Genomic DNA, 25,395 nt, shown 5'->3' with positions numbered 1-25,395 from the left:
TGATACAGAGAGTAGACTGTTGCGACTTGCTGCGATTCAGATTGAGCCAGATCTGATTTTGAGGGTCAAAGAAGCGCAGAAAACCGATCCGAGCGTTCAGAAATCGATTGATATGGTCAGAGCTGGTCATATATCAGAGTATCAGGTTAGAGATTCTGTTTTGTATGTGAATAACCGTCTAGTAGTGCCAGATGCTCCCGATTTGAGAAGACAGATCATGGCAGAGGCACACTGTAGTCGGTTTAGCATTCATCCTTGTGGCAGGAAGATGAACAATGATTTGAAGACGCAATTCTGGTGGAAGCAGATGAAGACAGATATTGCAGAATTTGTGTCTAAATGCTTGAATTGCCAGCAGGTGAAGTCAGAAAGAAAGAAGCCCGGAGGTTTACTTCAGAGTTTATCTATTCCTGAATGGAAATGGGACCACATTTCCATGGATTTCGTGACGAAGTTACCTCGATCTTCGCGGGGCTGTGACGCGTTTTGGGTTGTGATAGACAGACTGACCAAATCAGCGTGCTTTATTCCGTACAGAATGACCTATCGACACGATCAAATGGCAGAGTTGTATGTCAGAGAGGTCGTTAGATTGCACGGTGTGCCGAAGTCGATCGTATCAGATCGTGATCCACGATTCACTTCTCACTTCTGGCACAGTTTGCAGCAGGCTTTGGGTACGACTTTACACCTGAGCACTGCTTATCATCCTCAGACAGACGGACAGTCAGAGCGGACTATCCAGACTTTAGAGGACATGCTGAGAGCGGTAGTACTAGATTTTGGTACTAGTTGGCAAGATTCATTGCCGTTGTGTGAGTTTTCATACAACAACAGCTATCAGACTAGCATTGAGATGGCACCGTTCGAAGCTTTATACGGAAAGAAGTGCAGATCTCCGTTATACTGGGATGATATCTCTGAGGTACCAGAGTTGGGGCCTGATATGATTCGTGAGATGACCGAGAAAGTGAATATAATTCAGAAGCGAATGAAGACAGCACAAGATAGGCAAGCGAAATACGCCAATATCAGACGCAGACCGCTGATATTTGAACAGGGAGACAGAGTATTTTTGAAGATTTCACCTTTCAGAGACGTTGTCAGATTTGGCAAGCGTGGAAAGTTGTCTCCTAGATTCGTCGGTCCGTATGAGATCCTTGAGAAGATTGGCGATCGAGCTTACAGACTTGCTCTTCCTCCTTCATTATCTGGTATTCATGATGTTTTTCATGTATCGATGTTACGCAGATATATGCCAGATAGTTCTTATGTCATTCAGCCTGACGAAGCAGAATTAGATCAGACTTTGAGCTATGTTGAACAGCCGATACAGATTCTTGATCGAAAGGAGAAACAGCTTAGAACCAAGACCATTCGGCTTGTGAAGGTTCAGTGGAGTCGTCATGGCATCGAGGAAGCAACTTGGGAGACAGAGTCTGATATGAGACATTGACACCCCGAGCTATTCATATGATGTGAGTTTTCCTTTCAATTTTGATTATACTGTTTTGTATATATTTGCATGATTATTTGCTTACGAGTTCGAGGACGAACTCCTGTTTAAGAGGGGGAGAAATGTAAGGCTCGAGAATTATCAGTTGTCATTGATGTTAGATTTGAAGAGGTAAGAATGCATAACATAAAAATGAGAATTTTTGAAGGAAGGGCCGAAGCCAGACCGCACCCGCGCCCAGGAGTGGACCGCACCCGCGGTGCATAGAAAGAAAGTTGGCAATTTATTCATAGCATCACCGCACCCGCGGTCGTTCATTTGAGAAAATAATGGGGTTGCCGAAGCATGAGCGCACCCGCGGTGTAAGAGGACCGCACCCGCGGTGCTGCATGCGAAAATGCCACCTTTGCTTTTCGTAATGACACTCTGCATGTTATATATATACTTTGAAATGACACTTCATTCTTCACCTTCAGCATAAGAGAATCGAGAGATGCTCCATGGAAATCCCTTCAAGCTTTTAGACTAGTAACAAAGATTATGCAACAACTAGCCATTCGATTTTAGATTCGAGTCCAGATTTGTGATCCTGGCATCATTGACTACAAGAGGATGTAAGTATTGTTCATTTCCAGCATGTATCGAAATATATGTGTTGGAGAAGTTATGATTTTATTGAAGAGATGTGTTCTTGAGATTATGAGCATTGTATATTTGATATCAGGTCTAATTTCAGATACCGTATGCGATTGTAATGATTTTTCCAGCATGTATGTTTAGTTAAGATGGGGTATATTCAGTATGATATTATGCTTTGATGAGATTATGAGTTGAGGATATGTTGCTATATTGATTTGGTGAGATTGAGTTGACCAGTACCGAGAACTACGTCGTTATGCCGTCAAATTCGTACCGAGACTGATTATTGATTGGTACAAAAGTTGATGTGAGTTGCTTTGAGTTGTGTATTGATAGAATATATTGTTGCATTGTCATTTCAGATTTTGAATTGACAGAGTTGCCATTCTACTTCGAGATCTTGACCGAGTTCTACGACAAGAAATGTATAATTCATGTGGTCACGGGATTGCACAACTCGATTCAGATTTGATACGAGTTTCCCTAAATCACATACTAGATTGTTATTACATTTGATTATGTAATGTCTTGTTTATTGATTTATATTCAAGTTCTGAGATAGGAGATATTGGCAGATCGGCCAAAACTAGACGTTTCGGTGTATCGACGCATAGTAGTAGATTTTCTCTATGTGTAGACCCTCGATACAGAGTTGACCGAAGTCTAAGAATAAGATGTACCGTCACCCCGAGTGGTTGGGTAGGTGACAGACCGTCTTATTCACACCGGGATCCCTAGATTAGAGAATCGAGTCAAAAATTAGACGTTGAATACAGATTTGTATTCCTTTACATGTTGTAGATTTTATATTCATGAGCATTGTTATATGCTATGCATTGGTGTATGATTTATTACATTGCATGCATACATGTTTTATACTGGGATTTGTTCTCACCGGAGTTACCCGGCTGTTGTCGTGTCTGTATGTGTGCATGGCAACAGGTGGGGCAGGATCTAGGTCTCGAGCTAGATGAGAGATTGATGATAGCGTGGAGATCTCGGGCGTTGAAGATTTCTAGTGTTTTCCTACTAGACTTGTACTACTTATGTTTGTAGTTGGGATTTGAACACTAGGGTAATATTGTACTAAACAAACTTGTATGTACATGATGTTGTTTAATTATTATAAAGATATGTTATGCTTTGACTATACATTTGATTTAATGTTAAAAGCAAAATTTTGACCCACATTTTCGAGCAAAGATCCAATAAATTCCAAAAAGAATTTAGTTAGAGCCCGGGTCCCCACAGACTTCGTGATTGGTCTTCCCAGAACGCAGAAAGTTTTTAACTCTATTTGGGTTATTGTTGATCGGTTGACCAAGTCAGCGCATTTTCTTCTAGTCAAGACCATGTATTCCATGAACCAGTATGCCGAAGAGTACATAGCAGAGATTGTTAGACTTCATGGTTTCTTGTGTTGATCGTGTCTGATCGTGACCCTAGATTTACCTCAGAGTTTTGGAAGAGTTTGCACAGAGTTATGGGTTCACGGTTAGCTTTTAGTACAGCATATCACCCCCAGAGCGACGGTCAATTAGAGTGAGTTATTCAGATTTTAGAGGATATGTTCAGAGCTTGTACTATTGATTATCCTGGTAGCTGGGATTCCAAATTGCCTCTTGTTGAGTTCACGTACAATAACAGTTACCAAGCGACGATTGGCATGGCACTGTAGTAGCCCGAATTCCAAATTGGGTAATTAACGGAGTAATGGTGATTAAGAAGGTTTAAGGTGTAATTTTGGCTATGGTCATGATCGGACGGACCGAAGAGGGTTCGGAAGCACCGAAGAGTTCGGACGATCCGAAGTGTAGTTCGGTGAATCCGATCATAGGTGTCAAGTGTTGATCGACACGTCATTTTTCCATGCATGTTCAGACGGTCCGAAGTGTATGATCGGAGGATCCGATCATGAGCTGTCAAGAGCCAATGGACACGTAGCGTTCGGACGTTCCGAAGTGTTGTTCGGAGGATCCGAACATGGCCTATAAATAGTGCTCGGATTTCTCATTTGTGACTTGCCAATTCATGATTTTGCCTCATAGTTGAGAGGATTTGGAAGGTTTCTAGGGTTAGTTGTTGGTCGAGCGATAGCCAAGAGCTGCCAGGAGTAGTAGCGTAGCGGCGCCTGAGTTTCAAGGCAATCGACATCAAAGGGCTGTCGACGGACGAAGGTAAACCCTAAACCTTTGGTAGTACTAGGGAGTACTGGTTTTGCTTGTCGAGCATGGTAGTATTGATTGAGTATGCTTTTGATGCGTAGGCTTGTGCTAGACCTGATTAGCGGTGTTGCGTAAGGCTAGGCTTGCTGTGATAGAGGTACGAAAGTACTATCCGAGATATCCTGGTTGAGTATACATTCATATATGTGTTGCATGAGTATTTGCTGCATTGTTATATGTCATATGATGCATGCTATTATGTCACGAGTTATGATGCATATTGCATATCATGTTGAGCCGTATCTCCTTCGAGATAGCCTTTACTGTTGAGCTGTATCTCTTTCGAGATAAGCTATATCTTGGGGCCGCTCAGCCCTGTCTTGTGGACGCATGGACACCGAGAGTACACAGTGGCCGACGGGTCGGGAGGGCTTCGGTGGTCCGGGACATTTTAGGTCCACGTCTGTCTTGTAGTGGATGCAGTGACCCAGAGGTTGGACCGCGCGGCACTATCCACTTGGCGCCTCTAGACTGAGCATTTTGAGATCCTTTGTGATTCCTGTTTCTTGACTACCCTGGTATCATATCATAGCATGTGCATTTCATATAGGTTTGTATACTCATACTTTTGTACTGGGCGTTCTTATCGCTCACGTCCTAGGTTTTGTTTATTCTTGGACACCCCATTCCCACGGGGCAGGCCTCAGGTTGGATGGCTCAGGAGGAGCAGGAGGAGGACGTTGAGTAGCTGGTTGGTTTAGTTTTCAGTGTTTTCCATTTGATTCGATATGGTTGTACTGGATATTTCATTTTGAGTTAGTCTAGACTTCGATTTTCGATTGGGTTGTATAACTATTGTTGTTGGCCATATTTCCGCTGTTATCTCTGATTATAATTAATTAGGTTAATTGCATGCTTAGTTTTTGATTAGTAGGTGATTCTGGAACGGGTCACTACATTTATGGTATCAGAGCATGCGTATGATTTTGGGATATAGATTCTGTTTTGGGATTTCCGTTGACCATTTTACCATTTTCCCTATTCTATCTTGTAACGATGGCTGACCATTTTGATGACGGGAGTAGTCAGGGGAGTGTAGGTCGATGGGGTGACCAGGACGATCATAGACGTCATCGTGAGCATCGTCATCGTCGGGATGGTCCTAGGCGTTTCGATATGCATCGTTTCATGCAGATGGGGCCTAAGCCTTTAGTTGGCGGTGAGACTCCCGATGATGCGGAGGATTGGTTAGAGCGCATGGAGAGTTGTTTCCGCGCATTCCAGTGCACCGATGAGCAGAAGATGGAGACCCTTAGTTTTCTTCTCGAGGGCCGTGCTCGCAGGTGGTGGCGATCGACTTCTGCGCCGATAGTTCAGTCGCAGGGTAGAGCGACTTGGGTCGATTTCCGTGCAGCGTTCATGCAGCTGTACTTTCCTCCAGCCCTTCGCCAGGCCAAGACGATTGAGCTCCTGAACCTTAAGCAGGGGAGTATGTCTGTTGATGAGTATCAGCAGAAATTCTTTGAGTTGTTACCCTTCGCTCCTCATATCAGTGGCAGTTCTGAGGCCAAGTATGATCATTTCCTCCAGGGCCTTAATCAGGAGATCTTTGATCGAGTCACTGTCTGTGATAATCCTACTTCTTATGATGGGTTAGTGAACCGGTGTCGCCAAGGCAGAGATCAGTCTCCAGCGTGGTAGGACTATTCTTTCTTCTTCTAGACCTCCGAGTACTTTGAGGCCTCGATCTCAGTCATTCAAGAAATCTGGTTCATCTTCTTCTGGATCTGGATCTCGATCTAGTGGTGTTTTCCGCTTTGGTAAGAAGAAGGAGTCTTGTGCGCATTGTGGGAAGAACCATCCATCGGAGCAATGCCGAGTAGCCGCAGGAGCTTGTTATCAGTGCGGAGAGATGGGGCATATTAAGAAGAATTGTCCTCAGTTGCGAGGTGGAGCAGGATCCAGTTCTGGATCTCAGACGACTGTTCAGCAGAGGAGGCAGGGTCAGGCAGTGGGTAGTTCGAATCTTCGACCTCGTACCCAAGGTCAGGTTTTTGCGCTGAACCAGGATCAGGCTGCAGATGAGACGGAGAGAGTCATAGCAGGTACTTTTCATTTATGCGGTATTCCTGCTTTTGTTCTTATTGATACAGGAGCCTCTCATTCCTTCATTTCTGCACGATTTGTTAAGCGTCATAGGTTACCCTATGTTTCTCTAGACGTCATTCTTTCTGTTTCTACTCCGATGGGTCATTCGGTGTTAGCGAAGCGTCTAGTGATGGGTTGTCCCTTAGATTTTGAGGGTAACGAGTTGACTGCGAATCTTATGATCCTAGAGATGGAAGATTTTGATTGTATCTTGGGTATAGACTTATTGACTACCTACCGAGCTACTGTGGATTGTTACCAGAAGCTTGTTCAGTTTCGTACGACTGAAAGCTCTAGTTGGTTTTTCTATGGTGAGGGAGCGCGACCTCCGATGCCAGTGGTATCTGCTCTGAAAGCCTGTCGTGCTTTAGAGTCGGGCGGGGAAGGCTACCTCATCTATGCGATTGATTCATCCACAGGTAGTGTTGGTCTAGAGGATATTCCAGTGGTTTGTGAATTTCCTGATGTTTTCCCAGATGAGATTCCTGGTTTTCCTCCGGTTAGAGAGGTGGAATTTGGCATAGATTTAATGCCAGGGACTGCACCGATTTCTCGTGCCCCCTATCGTCTTGCTCCGTCAGAGATGAGAGAGCTGAAGCAGCAATTGCAGGATCTTCTTGATAAGGGTTATATTCGCCCGAGTGTTTCGCCTTGGGGAGCTCCAGTCTTGTTTGTCAAGAAGAAGGATGGATCGATGCGGTTGTGCATTGATTATCGCCAGCTGAATCGGGTGACGATAAAAAACAAGTACCCTTTACCCCGTATTGATGACTTGTTCGATCAGCTTCAGGGTACTTCTGTTTACTCCAAGATCGACTTGCGATCGGGTTATCATCAGATGAGAGTCAGAGATGATGATATTTCCAAGACTGCATTTCGTACTCGTTATGGGCATTACGAGTTTCTAGTTATGCCATTCGGATTGACGAATGCGCCAGCGGTGTTCATGGATCTGATGAACCGAGTCTTCCGAGATTTTCTGGATCAGTTTGTGGTGGTTTTCATTGACGATATCTTGATCTATTCCCACAGTGTGGAAGAGCATGCCCAACACTTGAGGATTGTGTTGCAGATTCTTCGCGAGAAGCAATTGTATGCTAAGCTGAGTAAGTGCGAGTTCTGGATTGATCGTGTGGTATTCCTTGGTCATGTGATTTCCAAGGAAGGAGTTTCTGTGGATCCCAGCAAGATTGAAGCAGTGCTGAATTGGTCACGTCCGACGACGGTGGCTGAGATCCGTAGTTTTCTAGGTCTGGCAGGGTATTATCGTCGCTTCATCGTGAATTTCTCTCAGATAGCCAGACCATTGACGCAACTTACTCGGAGGGATGTTCCATTTGAGTGGTCATCCGAGTGCGAAGATAGTTTCAGAGAGCTTCGTCGACTTCTGACTTCCGCACCTGTTTTGGCGTTACCGTCAGGATCTGATGGTTTCAGTGTTTACACCGATGCCTCCACTCAAGGCTTAGGGTGTGTGTTGACGCAAAACGGTCATGTGATTGCTTATGCTTCCAGACAGCTGAAATCTCACGAGGAGAAGTATCCCACTCATGATCTGGAATTGGCAGCTATTGTGTTTGCGCTGAAGATTTGGCGTCATTATTTGTACGGTGTTCAGTTTGAAATCTTTACTGATCATAAGAGTCTGAAATATCTGTTCACTCAGGCTGAGTTGAACATGAGGCAACGTCGTTGGATGGATTTGCTGAAGGATTATGATTGCGAGATCAAGTACCATCCAGGTTCTGCGAATCTCACAGCTGATGCGCTTAGTCGCAAGGTGAGAGCCTCTGCACTTCAGACTTGTGCTATGACTAGTGCCATCCAGGATAGTTGCTCGTTGGGGTTTAACTTCAAGCATCGGAAAGGTATGGAGAGCATTCGTGTTGCTACCATTTTATCTGAGCCCAATTTGTTCACTCGGATTCGAGAAGCTCAGATGTCTGATCTCAAGACTCAGAGATTAGCTCGGTTAGTTGGTGGTGATAGCAATTTCCATTATCAGTCCAATGGTCTTCTGTGCTTATCTAATCGGGTTGTAGTACCAGAGGATGACACTTTGAGGGACGAGATATTGTCTCAGGCGCATCGAAGCAAGTTAAGTGTTCATCCAGGAAGCAACAAGATGTATAGAGACTTGAGGATGCGGTTTTGGTGGAAAGGGATGAAGCGCAGCGTGTATCAGTTTGTCTCCAAGTGTCTAGTTTGCCAGCAGGTTAAGGCAGAGCACCGTCGACCGGGAGGATTGTTGTTGAACTTACCTATTCCAGAATGGAAGTGGGAGCATATTACGATGGATTTCATTACTCACTTGCCATTATCTTCGAGGAACAGCGATGCTATCTGGGTAGTGGTGGATCGACTCACCAAGTCTGCTCATTTTCTGCCGTATAATCGTGATTTCACTTTCGATCGTATGGCTCGATTGTACATTCAGGAGATTGTACGTTTGCATGGAGTGCCTGTCAGTATTGTTAGTGACAGAGATCCTCGTTTTACCTCACGGTTTTGGGGTAGTTTCCAGTCAGCTTTGGGTACTACACTGAGTCTGAGTACTGCTTATCATCCAGAGACTGACGGTCAATCAGAGAGGACTATCCGTACGCTTGAGGATATGTTGCGAGCCTGTGTTATGGATTTCGGACCCGTTTGGCAGGATCATTTGCCTTTGATTGAGTTCGCGTACAACAACAGCTATCATCGTAGTATTGGTATGGCACCATTTGAGGCGTTGTACGGGCGACGTTGTCGTACTCCATTATTCTGGGATGAAGTCGGGGAACGACAGGTAGAGGGACCGGAGTTAGTCCAGCAGGCTATAGATAAGGTTGCAGTAATCAAGAAGCGGATTAAGACTGCTCAGGATCGACAGGCTAGTTATGCGAACACAAAGCGTCGACCTCTTCATTTTCAGCCAGGTGAGAAGGTGTTTCTCCGAGTTTCGCCTTTTCGCAGGATTTTGAGATTTGGTCTCAAGGGTAAGCTGTCTCCGAGATTTATTGGTCCATTCGAGATACTGGAATGTGTGGGAGATTTAGCTTACAGACTTGCGTTGCCGCCGTACCTATCAAGTATTCATGATGTGTTCCACGTATCCTTGTTGAGACGTTATGTAGCAGATGAGTCGCACATCTTACATCCATCTGAAGTTCAACTTGATACGGATTTGTCTTACGTGGAGCGACCAGTTCAGATTCTAGATCGCAAAGATAAGGTGTTGCGGAATAAGAACATTCCTCTTGTCTTAGTGCAGTGGCAGCGTCGAGGCACTGAAGAAGCCACTTGGGAGTTAGAGAGTCGTATGCGTTCGGAGCATCCAGAGCTCTTTTGAGTTGTGCTTTGTATAAGTTTGTGTTTTCAGTTGTAATCATAGTATCAGTTGTATTCAACAACAATTGAGATGTATTAATGATGTTGTTATTTCGTTTTGTTCATTCTCTAAGCCTGATTTCGAGGACGAAATCTTTTAAGGGGGGGAGAATGTAGTAGCCCGAATTCCAAATTGGGTAATTAACGGAGTAATGGTGATTAAGAAGGTTTAAGGTGTAATTTTGGCTATGGTCATGATCGGACGGACCGAAGAGGGTTCGGAAGCACCGAAGAGTTCGGACGATCCGAAGTGTAGTTCGGTGAATCCGATCATAGGTGTCAAGTGTTGATCGACACGTCATTTTTCCATGCATGTTCGGACGGTCCGAAGTGTATGATCGGAGGATCCGATCATGAGCTGTCAAGAGCCAATGGACACGTAGCGTTCGGACGTTCCGAAGTGTTGTTCGGAGGATCCGAACATGGCCTATAAATAGTGCTCGGATTTCTCATTTGTGACTTGCCAATTCATGATTTTGCCTCATAGTTGAGAGGATTTGGAAGGTTTCTAGGGTTAGTTGTTGGTCGAGCGATAGCCAAGAGCTGCCAGGAGTAGTAGCGTAGCGGCGCCTGAGTTTCAAGGCAATCGACATCAAAGGGCTGTCGACGGACGAAGGTAAACCCTAAACCTTTGGTAGTACTAGGGAGTACTGGTTTTGCTTGTCGAGCATGGTAGTATTGATTGAGTATGCTTTTGATGCGTAGGCTTGTGCTAGACCTGATTAGCGGTGTTGCGTAAGGCTAGGCTTGCTGTGATAGAGGTACGAAAGTACTATCCGAGATATCCTGGTTGAGTATACATTCATATATGTGTTGCATGAGTATTTGCTGCATTGTTATATGTCATATGATGCATGCTATTATGTCACGAGTTATGATGCATATTGCATATCATGTTGAGCCGTATCTCCTTCGAGATAGCCTTTACTGTTGAGCTGTATCTCTTTCGAGATAAGCTATATCTTGGGGCCGCTCAGCCCTGTCTTGTGGACGCATGGACACCGAGAGTACACAGTGGCCGACGGGTCGGGAGGGCTTCGGTGGTCCGGGACATTTTAGGTCCACGTCTGTCTTGTAGTGGATGCAGTGACCCAGAGGTTGGACCGCGCGGCACTATCCACTTGGCGCCTCTAGACTGAGCATTTTGAGATCCTTTGTGATTCCTGTTTCTTGACTACCCTGGTATCATATCATAGCATGTGCATTTCATATAGGTTTGTATACTCATACTTTTGTACTGGACGTTCTTATCGCTCACGTCCTCGGTTTTGTTTATTCTTGGACACCCCATTCCCACGGGGCAGGCCTCAGGTTGGATGGCTCAGGAGGAGCAGGAGGAGGACGTTGAGTAGCTGGTTGGTTTAGTTTTCAGTGTTTTCCATTTGATTCGATATGGTTGTACTGGATATTTCATTTTGAGTTAGTCTAGACTTCGATTTTTGATTGGGTTGTATAACTATTGTTGTTGGCCATATTTCCGCTGTTATCTCTGATTATAATTAATTAGGTTAATTGCATGCTTAGTTTTTGATTAGTAGGTGATTCTGGAACGGGTCACTACAGCACCGTATGAAGCACTTTGTGGCAGGAAGTGTAGATCTCCCTTGTATTGGGATGAGATTGGTGAGAGGAAGTAGTTGGGTCCAGAGTTGGTCCAACAGACAGCTAATGTTGTTGCTGTTATTCGAGAGAGGATGAAGGCAGGGCAGTCGAGACAGAAGAGCTATGCTGATGTGCGTCGTAGGCCATTGCAGTTTGAGGTTGGTGATCATGTGTTCTTTAAGATAGCACCTCTCAAAGGTGTGATGCGATTTTGCAAGAAAGGAAAGTTGAGTCCGAGATTTATTGGCCCATTTGAGATCTTGGATAGAGTCGGTGATCGAGCTTACAGGTTAGCCCTACCGCCAGATCTTGATAGAGTTCATAATGTTTTTCATGTGTCAATGCTCAAGAAGTATATTGCGAATCCTTCCCATGTTCTTCGCCACGAGCCATTGGATTTGACACCGAATTTGACGTATCAAGAGATTCCAGTCCAGATTCTGGATCGCAGAGTTAGAGTGTTGAGAAACAAAGAGATCGGCATTGTTAAAGTCCTTTGGAGGAATCATTTGATTGGAGAAGCCACGTGGGAACAAGAGGATGAGATGAGAGAGAAGTATCCCGAGTTGTTTGCGCAGTGATGTCAATTTCGGGGACGAAATTCCTCTAAGGAAGGGAGATTGTAATAGCCGAGCCTGGTGTACGGTAAGGTTTAAGATTTCGTATGTTTATTGACTACTTGGTCAAGTTCAAGTATAGTTTGGATGTTATGAGTTTCGATTTATGATTTTAGTATGGTTGGGTATAGAGGATGTGTAGTGCTATTGTAGTGGCGTTACGATTAAATTCATGATAAATTGTATATTGATCCAAATAAGGTGAGGCCTTTTCCATTAGAAAGATAAGACATAAGGCTATAACTTTCTAATTTTGAGTTTTGTTCAAATCATTGTGGAAGATAAGACAAAAGTGCTCCGAAGTCTGTCGTGTGTTATGTAGTTCCTCCAGTGACACATGTTGGGAGATTTAGCATAACGTTTTACTCAGACTTTCAAATGATTTGAAATTTGGAGAGCTTCAAGAAAATACATAGGGCTACATCTTTGTAGTTTACCACTTTTTCTAATTCGGAAGGAAAGAGGCGTTTCTGAAGCAATCTTTAACGTGGCAGTGCGCAGAGCGGCGCCCGAGCGGTAATTTATGACCGCCCGAGTGCCACTACTTCTGAAACTTTGGGGTTTGGGCAGAATCGTCGACGCCCGAGCGGTAATTTATGACCGCCCGAGCGCCCAGCACAGTATGAGCGTGTTTTGTCGATTTTTAGTGCTTAAATAGAAGTGTTGGTCTCATTTTTCCTCATTTCTACTCCTCTTTTTGGTTTGGTTCTTCCTTGGTTTTGGTGTGTGAGATGATATTGGGTTATTGATGGTGCAAATTATGGTTTATTGTTGTAGGATTGCTATCAAGAGATTAGATACAAGGTTCCAAGTGGTTGTAAGTGGAATCTCATTCTTGTGCTCACATGATAGTATATGTATTGTGTTTCAATGGTTTTAACATGTTATTCCCTTCCATTTGATCCATATTATGTATTTAATTACTTGATTGTATATTTGAGACAATTGAATGTCTCAATTGTGAAAAAGGGAATACAAGAGAAAAGAGTTTACAAAGTGTTTGATTAAATGCCCCAAAGAGAGTTTAAAATGATTTATGGATTGATAGATACATAGTCATAGATTGCATGCAATTAGTTGATCAACGACCATAGGCTTATATCCCTCAGAGTTATCGATTTATATCGATGGGATATACGTACAGAGACAGAGATATTGTATATATATCAATCCAACAAAGAAAAGAGAAATACCATCTTATTGTTATATTATTGCTATGTTATTCATGATTCAGAGTTGATGGTATTTAATGTTTTTAAAGCCAGGTTTAACAGAGTATGCTATGTACATTGCTATGTAAGAGTTCCACTTACTTAGTTTTATACTCATGTGATGCAGATAAGAGCGACGAACCAGGACGTTGATTGAAGCCGAGGTCATATGCATATAGAGATGGAAGGAAGTGGAAGATTATTTTGTTATACATGATCAAAATGATATTTTGTATTTTGATGCAACACTTTTTGGATCATGTATATTCTTTTGATGGTATATATATTGGAAATGTATTTTGAATCCTTCCTCCCTTTAAAGAAAAATTATAAATTCCGCTGTTATTTTTTTAAAATGGGTCAGAGGTGTCAGACAAATCATCTACGTCACATTGGAAGCTAGAATCCGTGTAGCCTTCCAATTTCAATTCTCCACCCCCATAGACCATGAACAAGTTCTTAGTCCTTCTTAAGTACTTAAGAATATCTTTCACGGCCTTCCAATGCATTGGACCAAAGTTCTTAGTCCTTCTCAAATACTAGGAATGTCACTACACTCCCACTAACCTTCTTGTACACGCACGGTTCCTCAAGATTCTTAGCAAAACCAAACTCTTTGATAGTGCTATCAAATCTGAGGTTCCAACTCCTTGACTCCTGCTTGAGACCATATATTGATCTCTGAAGTATGCATACCTTATGCTCACTTCCTACTGATGTGTATCCCTCAGGTTGAGACATATAAATTTCTTCTTTGATGTCTCCATTGAGGAATGTTGTCTTTACATTCATTTGCCATATCTCATAGTCATACCATGATGCTATGGCTAGTAGTAACCTAATGGACTTAAACATAGCAACTGGTGAAAAAAGTTTCCTCATAGTCAACTTCATGCATTTGAGTATAATCTTTTGCACCCAGCCTTGCTTTGAAGGTCACTACCTTCTCATTCGCCCCAAGATTTCTTTTGTTAATCCATTTGCACCCTATAGGAACGATTCCCTTAGGTTGATCCACCAATGTCCAGACTTGGTTTGAATACATAGAGTCCATTTTTTTTACTGCATGGCTTCAAACCATTTGGTTGAATGAGTATCAGATATTTCTTCTTTAAAATTAATTGGATCACATCCAACACAATGCTCATCAGGGCTTTGTTCATGAAGAAGCGTATATCTTGCACGTGGTCTAATAACCCTATAAGACCTTTTAGGAGCTTGTACTTCAACTACTGGTTCTTGGGAATTAGGTTCAACTTATATAGTTGAGGGAGTATCTTGAATTTCTTCAAGTTCTATCATATTCCCTATTCTATCTAATAGAATTTCATTTTACAAAAAAGGTGGCATTTCTTGAAAACACTTTTGCTTCATGGGAATGATAGAAATAATATCCAACAGAATTCTTTGGATATCCTAAAAAGTAGCACAAAGTGGATCTACTATCCAATTTGTCTCCCACTGTCTGCTTCACGTAAGCAGGACATCCCCATATTCTCATGTAAGAATACTTGGGAGTTTTTTCCATCCATATCTCATATGGTGTTTTATCCACTGCTTTAGTATGGACATTATTCAACAACAGTGCCACAATATCAAGCGTAAAGCCCCAAAACGATGTAGGCAATTCAGTAAATCCCATCATAGATCGAACCATGTCCAACAAGGTTTGATTACGACGTTCAGAAACACCATTAAATTGTGGTGTTGCTGGTGGAGTCCACTGTGAGAGAATCACATTCTCTTTTAGATAACCCAAAAATTCAGCACTCAAGTATTCTCCACTTCAATCAGATCGAAGTGCCTTAATACTTCTTTCTAGTTGATTTTCTACTTCAGATCTGAATTCTTTGAACTTTTCAAATGCTTCAAATTTATGTTTCATACACATACCCATACCTTGCATGATCATCATTAAAGGTAATGAAGTATGATTGCCCATATTTTGTGCTAACACTTAGCGGACCACAAATGTCTGTGTGGATCAAATCCAGTAGACCATGTGCACGTTCCACGTTTCCATTGAATGGAGTCTTGGTCAATTTTCCTTTTAGACAGGACTTACAAGTAGGTAGAGAATTTATGTCTGACAAGTCAAACATGCTTTCTCTCACTAGCTTGTGCATCCTTCTTTGGGAAATATGACATAGTCTAGCATGCCATATTTGTGTGGGATTTGGATCATCTAACTTTCTTTTGTTTGTTGAAATTATGTTTACTTGGACATTCACTTATCATTTCCAGAACATTTATGGCACATACAATTTCTTATGTCTGGACTTCTCGCAGTGAAATAAATATGTTCTAACTTATCAGGCTTTGTAGGCCTTTTAAGCGTCTTTCAGATTTTGGCTCTTATTGGGATTGTTTTTCTTGTGAGGGGCGGAATATTTCTTTCCCTTACCTTGTGGGTCATTTTTCGTCCGACAAAAGGCCCATTGTAAAAACAACAATTTTTCTTACTTTATGGTGATCTCATAGGTCATAAGCATATTGACTAGCTCTTCAAGGCTATCAGATATCTTATTAAACTTGAAGTTCACCATAACCCCGTCAAATGAGAAAGAGAAAGACAACAAATTCATGTTACCTAGTAACTCGTTAGGAATCACATATTCCAGGCCCACCACATTCTTAATAATCACAGTCATATGTACACCATGCTCATGGGCTAGAGCCCCGTCTTGCATGTGTGTAGTCATGAGCTCCTTGAAAGTAGTGTGCATCATCATATGAGTTTCATGCACCATGCAACTCTTGCACGTTCATTCGAATGTCATCAGCATTCAAAATTTCCTCAAACTTTCCTACAGTTCATTTGACATAGAAGCGAGCACATCACACTTTAGTTTGCATACTATGGTCCTACCATCTTGCATGCTTTGTCAGTTCAGCAAGACTAACATTAGTGTGTATATCATTTTCTCCGAATTTAGAACAATTTTACCAACCAGTCTTGAAAATTAGATTCGATTAGCTTGTTAATAATAAAAATTTATTACGTGACGAAATCGAAAATATACTGATATGGAAACATAATAATAGTTGCTAATTATTTTAAAATAATTTTAAGATATAAAATATGGATTTCATTTTATAAATTACCCTCCTACTATTTTAACATTTCCACCACCCTCTGATGAAAAAGGGAAATCGTATTTCCTTAGTAGGCACGTAGAGTCCAATTAGCCAATTATAATCCCGAATAATATCAGTCAATTATAATTTCTAAAAGGTAGAGTCCAATTGCATCCCTATGCAACCTCCGCGTGTTTTGCCTCATGTTTAATAAGGACCCAATAATATGATGTCGTTTATTTTCTCGTGTCAAACCAACCCATCAATGTTGAATTGTAGTAGACGGTCGTCATGAGTTCCCCCAATAATATGAACCGAAGTCATGGGAGTTCCACTCAATTCACATCATATGTCCGGTGGAAGTCACAGCTTTCCGGCGTCCAGGCCTCTCCAATAATATGAGTTAGACACTGTACGCGGGTAGCGATCAACATGCAACCACAGTTGATGGAAGGCAAGGAAAAATTAAACTATTTTAATTTTTACTTTTCCGGTTTGATATAAATTTTGAATCGTATTCAAAATGAGGGATTTTAATTTTAAAATTGTCTCATCATTTTAATTTAAAAATCACATGCCACGAGTTTGTATGTTTTCCGGATTCATGCAACTGTATTATATAATAATATACATACATGCATACTACTATATATCGCATATATCATAATATGAAATTCAACAATAAATAAAGATGATCGATTGCCAATATTATTAGATCCATGTGAGCCATACATGGATCCAGGTCCAAAACCTAGGTGAATGCAGGGATGCAAATGCAACTGTTACAAGAGCTTCCAATATTTTACATGTCTTCATCTCGTTCATCGGGCCCACCATCTTCTAGTCTTGATCTCCCACTATTTCTAATAATTACGTTTAAATAGCCATGGCACATAAGGGATACATCTCATGGGGTGGGAACGGGCCATAAACCAGGCCCACTTTAAAATATCAAATATTAACAAAATGGATAAAACAGTAAAATATCCTAACATACACCTAACACATTGGTCAAGGCTCTCGATCATCCTTCATGCATTTAATATCAAATATTAACATCAATTTAATTAAACAATTTAATTAATTATTAAATCATATAAGTTGTGGATCGAAGTTGAGTTTAGAGGGAGGGGGGTGAATAAACTCTACTCTTTTTTCTTTCTAAGGAGGTACTAAAATCCTGTTAGAGATAGTAGTTTATCTTGTTGCGTATACTTTCACCATATTACAATTATAGGTGCGGAAACAATCTGATGATGTAGGTGAAAGACAATAATAACAGTAGACAGTAGTTGTTTATGGATGTTCGAAGATGAAATCTTCTACGTCTCCCCTTCTCCTGTTTCCAGAAGGTATCACTAAAAACTTTGGATATTATAGTACAACTCTTGTAAGGCTCGAGAATTATCAGTTGTCATTGATGTTAGATTTGAAGAGGTAAGAATGCATGACATAAAAATGAGAATTTTTGAAGGAAGGGCCGAAGCCAGACCGCACCCGCGCCCAGGAGTGGACCGCACCCGCGGTGCATAGACAGAAAGTTGGCAATTTATTCGTAGCATCACCGCACCCGCGGTCCTTGTATGGCACCGCACCCGCGGTCGTTCATTTGAGAAAATAATGGGGTCGCCGAAGCATGAGCGCACCCACGGTGTAAGAGGACCGCACCCGCGGTGCTGCATGCGAAAATGCCACCTTTGCTTTTCGTAATGACACTTGGCATGTTATATATATACTTTGAAATGACACTTCATTCTTCACTTTCAGCATAAGAGAACCGAGAGATGCTCCATGGAAATCCCTTCAAGCTTTTAGACTAGTAACAAAGATTATGCAACAACTAGCCATTCGATTTTAGCTTCGAGTCCGGATTTGTGATCCTGGCATCATTGACTACAAGAGGATGTAAGTATTGTTCATTTCCAGCATGTATCGAAATATATGTGTTGGAGAAGTTATGATTTTATTGAAGAGATGTGTTCTTGAGATTATGAGCATTGTATATTTGATATCAGGTTGAATTTCAGATACCGTATGCGATTGTAATGATTTTTCCAGCATGTATATTTAGTTAAGATGGGGTATATTCAGTATGATATTATGCTTTGATGAGATTATGAGTTGAGGATATGTTGCTATATTGATTTGGTGAGATTGAGTTGACTAGTACCGAGAACTACGTCGTTATGCCGTCAAATTCGTACCGAGACTGATTATTGATTGGTACAAAAGTTGATGTGAGTTGCTTTGAGTTGTGTATTGATAGAATATATTGTTGCATTGTCATTTCAGATTTTGAATTGACAGTGTTGCTATTCTACTTCGAGATCTTGACCGAGTTCTACGACAAGAAATGTATAATTCATGTGGTCACGGGATTGCACAACTCGATTCAGATTTGATACGAGTTTCTCTAAATCACATACTAGATTGTTATTACATTTGATTTTGTAATGTCTTGTTTATTGATTTATATTCAAGTTCTGAGATAGGAGATATTGGCAGATCGGCAAAAACTAGACGTTTCGGTGTATCGACGCATAGTAGTAGATTTTCTCTATGTGTAGACCCTCGATACAGAGTTGACCGAAGTCTAGGAATAAGATGTACCGTCACCCCGAGTGGTTGGGTAGGTGACAGACCGTCTTATTTACACCGGGATCCCTAGATTAGAGAATCGAGTCAAAAACTAGACGTTGAATACAGATTTGTATTCCTTTACATGTTGTAGATTTTATATTCATGTGCATTGATATATGCTATGCATTGGTGTATGATTTATTACATTGCATGCATACATGTTTTATACTGGGATTTGTTCTCACCGGAGTTATCCGGCTGTTGTCGTGTCTGTATGTGTGCATGGCAACAGGTGGGGCAGGATCTGGGTCTCGAGCTAGATGAGAGATTGATGATAGCGTGGAGATCTCGGGCGTTGAAGATTTCTAGTGTTTTCCTACTAGACTTGTACTACTTATGTTTGTAGTTGGGATTTGAACACTAGGGTATGATTGTACTAAACAGACTTGTATGTACATGATGTTGTTTAATTATTATAAAGATATGTTATGCTTTAACTATACATTTGATTTAATGTTAAAAGCAAAATTTTGACCCATATTTTCGAGCAAAGATCCAATAAATCCCAAAAAGAATTGAGTTAGAGCCCGGGTCCCCACAACTCTTGTACACACCCACTTCAGAAGGACTTACACTTTTGCCTACTGAAACTCTTAGTTACTCAACACAGTGAAAACATAATACACAAAGTTCTGAAAAGATTCTTTTCAGATTACAAACTCTTCTGATAAAGTATAAGTGTTGTAAATTATTGTGAAGAGTGTAAGAAACAGTAGCACAAGATGATCTTCAAAAGATCAGATATTTGCTATGAAGCGTGTGCTACTTTTCTTTGTGTTGAACTCAAAGTTTATCAAAGAATTTCGAGGTTGTCCCATTGAGTGAAATAGTGTTAATCCTTGAAAGATATTTTGCGCACTGTCGTATCTTCTATATGGGTTTGTTCCATGTATATATAAGTTACTGATTTCAACATCTATGATCAGAAGATGTCTTCAGACTTCTGATTGAATCAGCTTTATTACCTAAAAAAGTTCATGAAGAAAAGCTATAAGACAATCAGTCCTGATTTATACTAAAATTGGTAAAGTGAATTAAATGACTCCGTACAGTATTTAATGCTGCAATTAATACTAGTACTTGGTAAACGTAACGGTAACATTTAAAATAGTCCCGTTAGGTTAACATCTTCTTCTGATTCTGTTTTTCTATCCTTTCTACTGCTTTTGTTTTACTAGAGCAGTAGCTTCTGATTTTCTTATCGTCAACTGTTTTATTAAAGAACGCTGCTGGTTTTTATTTTCGTCGCCACAATTAATTCATGTATATCAATTTCCCCCTTTGTGGTGATGCCAAAACCTAAACAGTAGGAAAGCGTTAAATAACAGATAACAGTTAGCAAAAGGATAATATCCGTGAAATTAACAAAATAAATTGTCAATCATTAGTTCCAATGTCCCTGTATATGACTTCTTCATTTAGAGGATCCTGAAATCTTCTATCTGAAGGTTCCGCCTGGTCTTCTGATCTCCTTTGTTCTGCTTCAGATGGATCTCTTCCTCCTCTTTGTTGTTCTTCCCTTTTTGGCATCAGCGGCAATAATACGGGACATAAAGTCATCCATTCTTCCTGACAAAATTTGAATGCCATTGGTCAACATTTCCAGATATGGAGCCTGAGTAGAGATTCGATCATTAAGAGTAGTGAAAGATTGAGTTTGAGAGTCAATATTGGCATCCATTAATTCCATGGAGGTGGAAAATGAACGAATGAGATCATCATGCTCGGTGAATCGATTAAGCATGTAAGATTGAGCAAGCATGATATGACCATGATTTCTGGATATATCTTGTCTGAAAACAATGGTTTCAGCATACATTCTATCCATAGATTCCGCCGTTTTATGTATTTCTTTGGACATTCGTTCTCGGAAGAACTGAGCACCACTGAATTCTGATACACTTTCACGAGACATCCGCTTGACTAAATCAGAAAGATTATTGAGTTCCCTTTGTAGAGTGTCAATCTGAAACTCTAAATTGAATGGTTATGATTCTGGTGATGGAGTTCGTTCAAGCAAGCGACTCCTTATTTCAACAAGGCAAATATCCGTGTGAGTTTGTACAGGATTAGTGACAATCAACGCAGTAGAGACTTGATTTTTGGTATGGGAAATGGTATCTACCAAATCAATAGAAGGGCCAGGGTTAGCAGAGCTTTCATCTGGAACAGTAGTGACAGTTGGTTCGGCAGCAGTGTTCGTAGGAACAGTCTCTTCATCAAGAGCAACAAATGCAGAGACCAAGTTCTCTTCTGATGGAACAATTTCAGCAGGTATAACTGATTGGTCTGCAATAATAGGTTCAGATTGCTGATTCAAAAGAACTTTCATTTCTGCTTGATGTGCAGCAGAAAAGTTAGCTAAATTTGGCAAAGAGGATATAGCATCTGATTCTGCCATGGGTTGGTCTGCTGTTGGAGAAGATGATGGGACTAATGAAGTAGCTGGATCAGTTTCATGAGCAGTAGAGGACGTGGGAACAATTGATTAAATGACTTCTTCCACTGAAGCCAGTTCACGCACAGACAAGAGAGATGATGACTGAAGAGGCCTCTCTGGTGATGCAGGAGTATTGAGAGCAGGAGCTTTTGGTGAAGTTGTAGTCTGTTCCTCAACTGTCTGAATCTGTGGAAAGTCTGGAACAAAGCCGACATGATATTCAATTGGCTCTCCAAAGGCCTGTTCTTGAGCAAAAAGTTGCTCACTCATCTGTTTCGATCTGTCAGTTAGAATATGAATGACGTTTTGATCCTGAACAGCAGTAGAAATCGTAGGATCAAAATTTGACTCAAGAGTTTTCAGAACAGATTCTAACTTCTGACATTTCAGCTGCTCGAGGATGTAGTTTCTTCTACGCATTGCCTCGATTATATTTTCAGTTTTGGCAAGCTGAAAAACCTTCTTCTCAGTGTTCATCATTTTCCCATAAGACCCTTTCTTCTGGAAGTATGCAAAGGAATGAAAAACTCGGACCTTGTGCCATTCTTCAAAGAAATTCATGTCATCATTGGCAGAGCTTTCTATTTCTGCCAAGTGAAGATCAACACCAGCGGTTACAAATGTCTTGGGTCCAAGAATTTGTGGTTCTTCATTCAGCTTTCCTTTGCCTGTATCGGTCGATGATATAGGAAAAATGGTTCGAAAGGCAGAAGACCCCGTAGTTGGTTCTCGAATTACAATTCCAGACACCGGTCTGAAAATAAAAACAATAGATGTTGCTGGAACAGATGCAGCAGCTAGTAGGGAAGTAGGAGCAGTGGGTCGTGCAGAAGAAACAACTTCTGTAAACACTTGTCTGATTGGTACACTCTCAATTTCAGAAATTTTTGCTGCCTTCTTGATCTTAAGAACAATACGATCTTTCTTTTTTATGGGAGTTGGTGGTAAGGATGGTTGAATATGAGCAGCAGACTCTTCGGATACTGTTTTGTCAGAATCAGTAGAGATAATCACTCTCTTCCTTTTAATCTTTCATTGAGGTCTTTGAACCTCAGAAAGAGTTTCTCCAATCTCCTTTTTCAAAGCAACAAATTCAGCCACAGTTGGCTTGGGCCTTAATGCGAGTACATTTTCAGCATCAATCATTGTTACAGAAGCAGCATTCTGTTCACTTGTAAGAGCGAAACCAGCATCCTTTAACATTGTGATGATCTGAACATCAAATCCAGAGCTTTTCTTTGTAACCATTTCTTTCATAATTCGGAATAGAAAACGACTACAATCCCCTTTAGTTCCTGAAGTGATGGCAGCCATCACTTGGACTTTCTCCTTTGTTAGTTTATCGAACGTGCCAGCATTGACTAACAGAGCTTTCGCCACAATATCAGCAAGAACATGATATTCCATTTTGAGGAACTTTTTGTAGCAAGAGGGAGACAGTTCTTCTCCAGAAGCTGAGAAAGTGCTGAGAGCAGTAGACATTTCTAGCTTAGAAATATCAGAGAGTTCAGAGATACCTGAAAGTGGGAGGAGGAAAGTTGCTCCCAACAGTGCGGCATCAATGGAGATGGATGTGTCTCCTTGAGAATGAATGATCTTTCCTTCATTAACAGTTGCCTTAGCATAGAAGTCCAGAAGGGCAGTTTTGTATATTACAACGGGTGTTTCCAAGAATTGTTGAAGTCCTGAGTTTTCAAGGGCTTGAAACATTTTAACAAGGTTCTCATCTTTGATATTGAGAACTGAAGCAAATTTGACTTGATAGGCATTAAGAGTATATGCTCCGGCCATTTCTGTAAGTAGGAAAGAGTCAGATAGATTTTGCAGTAGAGAGAAGATGTTTAAGAGAAAGCAGTAGCTGAGTAACAAAAGTTTTGAGACGGTAATAGTGAAAAGTGAGAAAGTAATATTTTAAAATAAATGTGCAGCCGTCAAGTAAACACAAGGACACGTTTCAGTATGTTTACGGTTGAGTATTTGAAAGACATGCAGAGTTTGTCAGAGACGCGAATGATTTTAAAATTTGAAAGAGGCGGGCTGTCCAGACAGTTATTATGAGTGATCAGAATAAGATTTGTCGTTTTATGATAACGTCTGCTGGAAGTTTCAAAGTAATGAAATATTTGAGCACTATGATAAAACCAGAAGACTCGTTGTTTTATCGAAAAGACAAATATTCTATCTGTTTTCTGAGAAAGATATAAAAATCTTAGTCTGATTAAGATACCGTTCCCCCTCGATAAATTCAACTAATAAATGTAGAGATATGAAATCTAAGGAAAAGATGGATGAATCTTGGTATTCGTGTAACCAAAATTGTCGGCTCTTCAGCTTCTCGATATTCTATATAAATGCCTGCAAATTTACAAACTAAGTCATTCAAACTTTTCTTTTCTCAAATCAGTATAAATGATAGGTGCAAGTGATCTATCGGAGCCTTCTCCAGAATCAGAATCAGCAGAGGAATTCCCAAAGCAACTTTCAGTCACTCGTATACAGATGTTTGAAGACATCTTTTTCCAATACATTAGTGCTGACAAGATTCAAACTTGCTGGATAATTTTCGAACAAGACCATCCTATCCAAGATATAAGGATTAGGAAGAAAATCCTCAGTTTAGAATTCCTAACCAGTCCTTAGATAGGTTCCTGCTGAAGTACTTTGCAACAAAAAAAGTACTTCAAGCTGCTGATAACAATGAATGGAGTAGATAAAATTAATGTAAGGAAATCTTGATATTTTTGTTCATCTACTGCTTTCATTGAATTAAAAATATGAGTAAGAAAGACTTAGTCTAGTGAATCAGTAAGTGCTTCGGCTGACTTGAGACTCGTCAACTTCTTCATCATCAGATGCATCCGGTTGAGTGGAAGTACTCCATAGATGTGGAATTGTATGTTGTAACCTAGCTTTGAGTAAATGTGCAATGGAATACCAGTATTTATCTTAAATTGTTTTCTTCTGCAAATAACTCAATATTAGCTGAATAAGGCATAAATTATAAAAGATAAATTGACATTCATATATGAAAGAATCAGAAGAGACTTTGACAGCTTCTACTGGAAGTTTTAAACAGAGTGCCTTATTTTAATGAAGAGATAAGTCTCCTTTTGCTTCTGATACCAAATCAAATATAATCATAATAATGTTCCCCCGAAATTAATGTAATTATTAAATGTCACATCTTGGTAAGTGAACCGTCAAAAGCTTGATACAGAACGTTTCACATTTCCCGCTGAATGTTATGATTACCTCGACCTCTGGTACCTAATTTATCATCTATAAATACCGGCATAGAGGTTAGTCATTAGTCACTTTTAAACAGAAATATGGCAAGAGAGAATAGTCCTGACTTGGCTGAGGAGTTTATGAAGGAGGTGGTAGCAGCGAGGAAGAAAGCGATTGAGGACAAGGTGTTCGAGAAGACACTGGCTACCTGGACTAAGATCCAGGAGCTTCAGTCCTCTTTTGAGGGTGGGCAGGTGTCTTCCTCCAAGGAGGTGAGAAAAATGGCGAAGTATTATTGACGTCTCCATAGTGCTGACAGTGCGGACGTCTTCTCTGATGATGGTGTCAACCTCCTCATGCTCTTAAAGGAGCTGAGGACTCTGAAAAAGATTGCTTTTTCAGAGGAGTTTTTACGTACCTCTACCGGGGAGCTGACCACTTGGTTGGCAACTTGGAGAGCGTACGTTAAAAATGAAGTGAAAGTTGTACGCCCCTGCCTATATTATTAATGAAAATATTATGTTATGTTTACTGATTGTCTCTCTCGCTTGTCTTTTATTTTCTGCAAAACAACTCTGAAGAAACAGAAGAAGTCACAACACATTAATGAAGATAACAGATAATTAACTTAAGTCTATTAATCCAAGTGAGTTTCGAAAATAAGAAAACTTATTTTCAGGCAGAGGTTTTGTAAAGATATCTGCTATTTGTTGATCATTAGAAACATATTCCAGACGAATGTCCTTCTTCTGCACATGATCTCTGATGAAATGATGTTTGATGTCTATGTGCTTCGTTCTGG

Source organism: Primulina eburnea, chromosome 1 (genome assembly GCF_022965805.1).
Source record: "Primulina eburnea isolate SZY01 chromosome 1, ASM2296580v1, whole genome shotgun sequence".
NCBI lineage: Eukaryota > Viridiplantae > Streptophyta > Magnoliopsida > Lamiales > Gesneriaceae > Primulina > Primulina eburnea.
The sequence above is the reverse complement of the archived record's forward strand: the minus strand, read 5'-3'. Positions refer to the sequence as shown.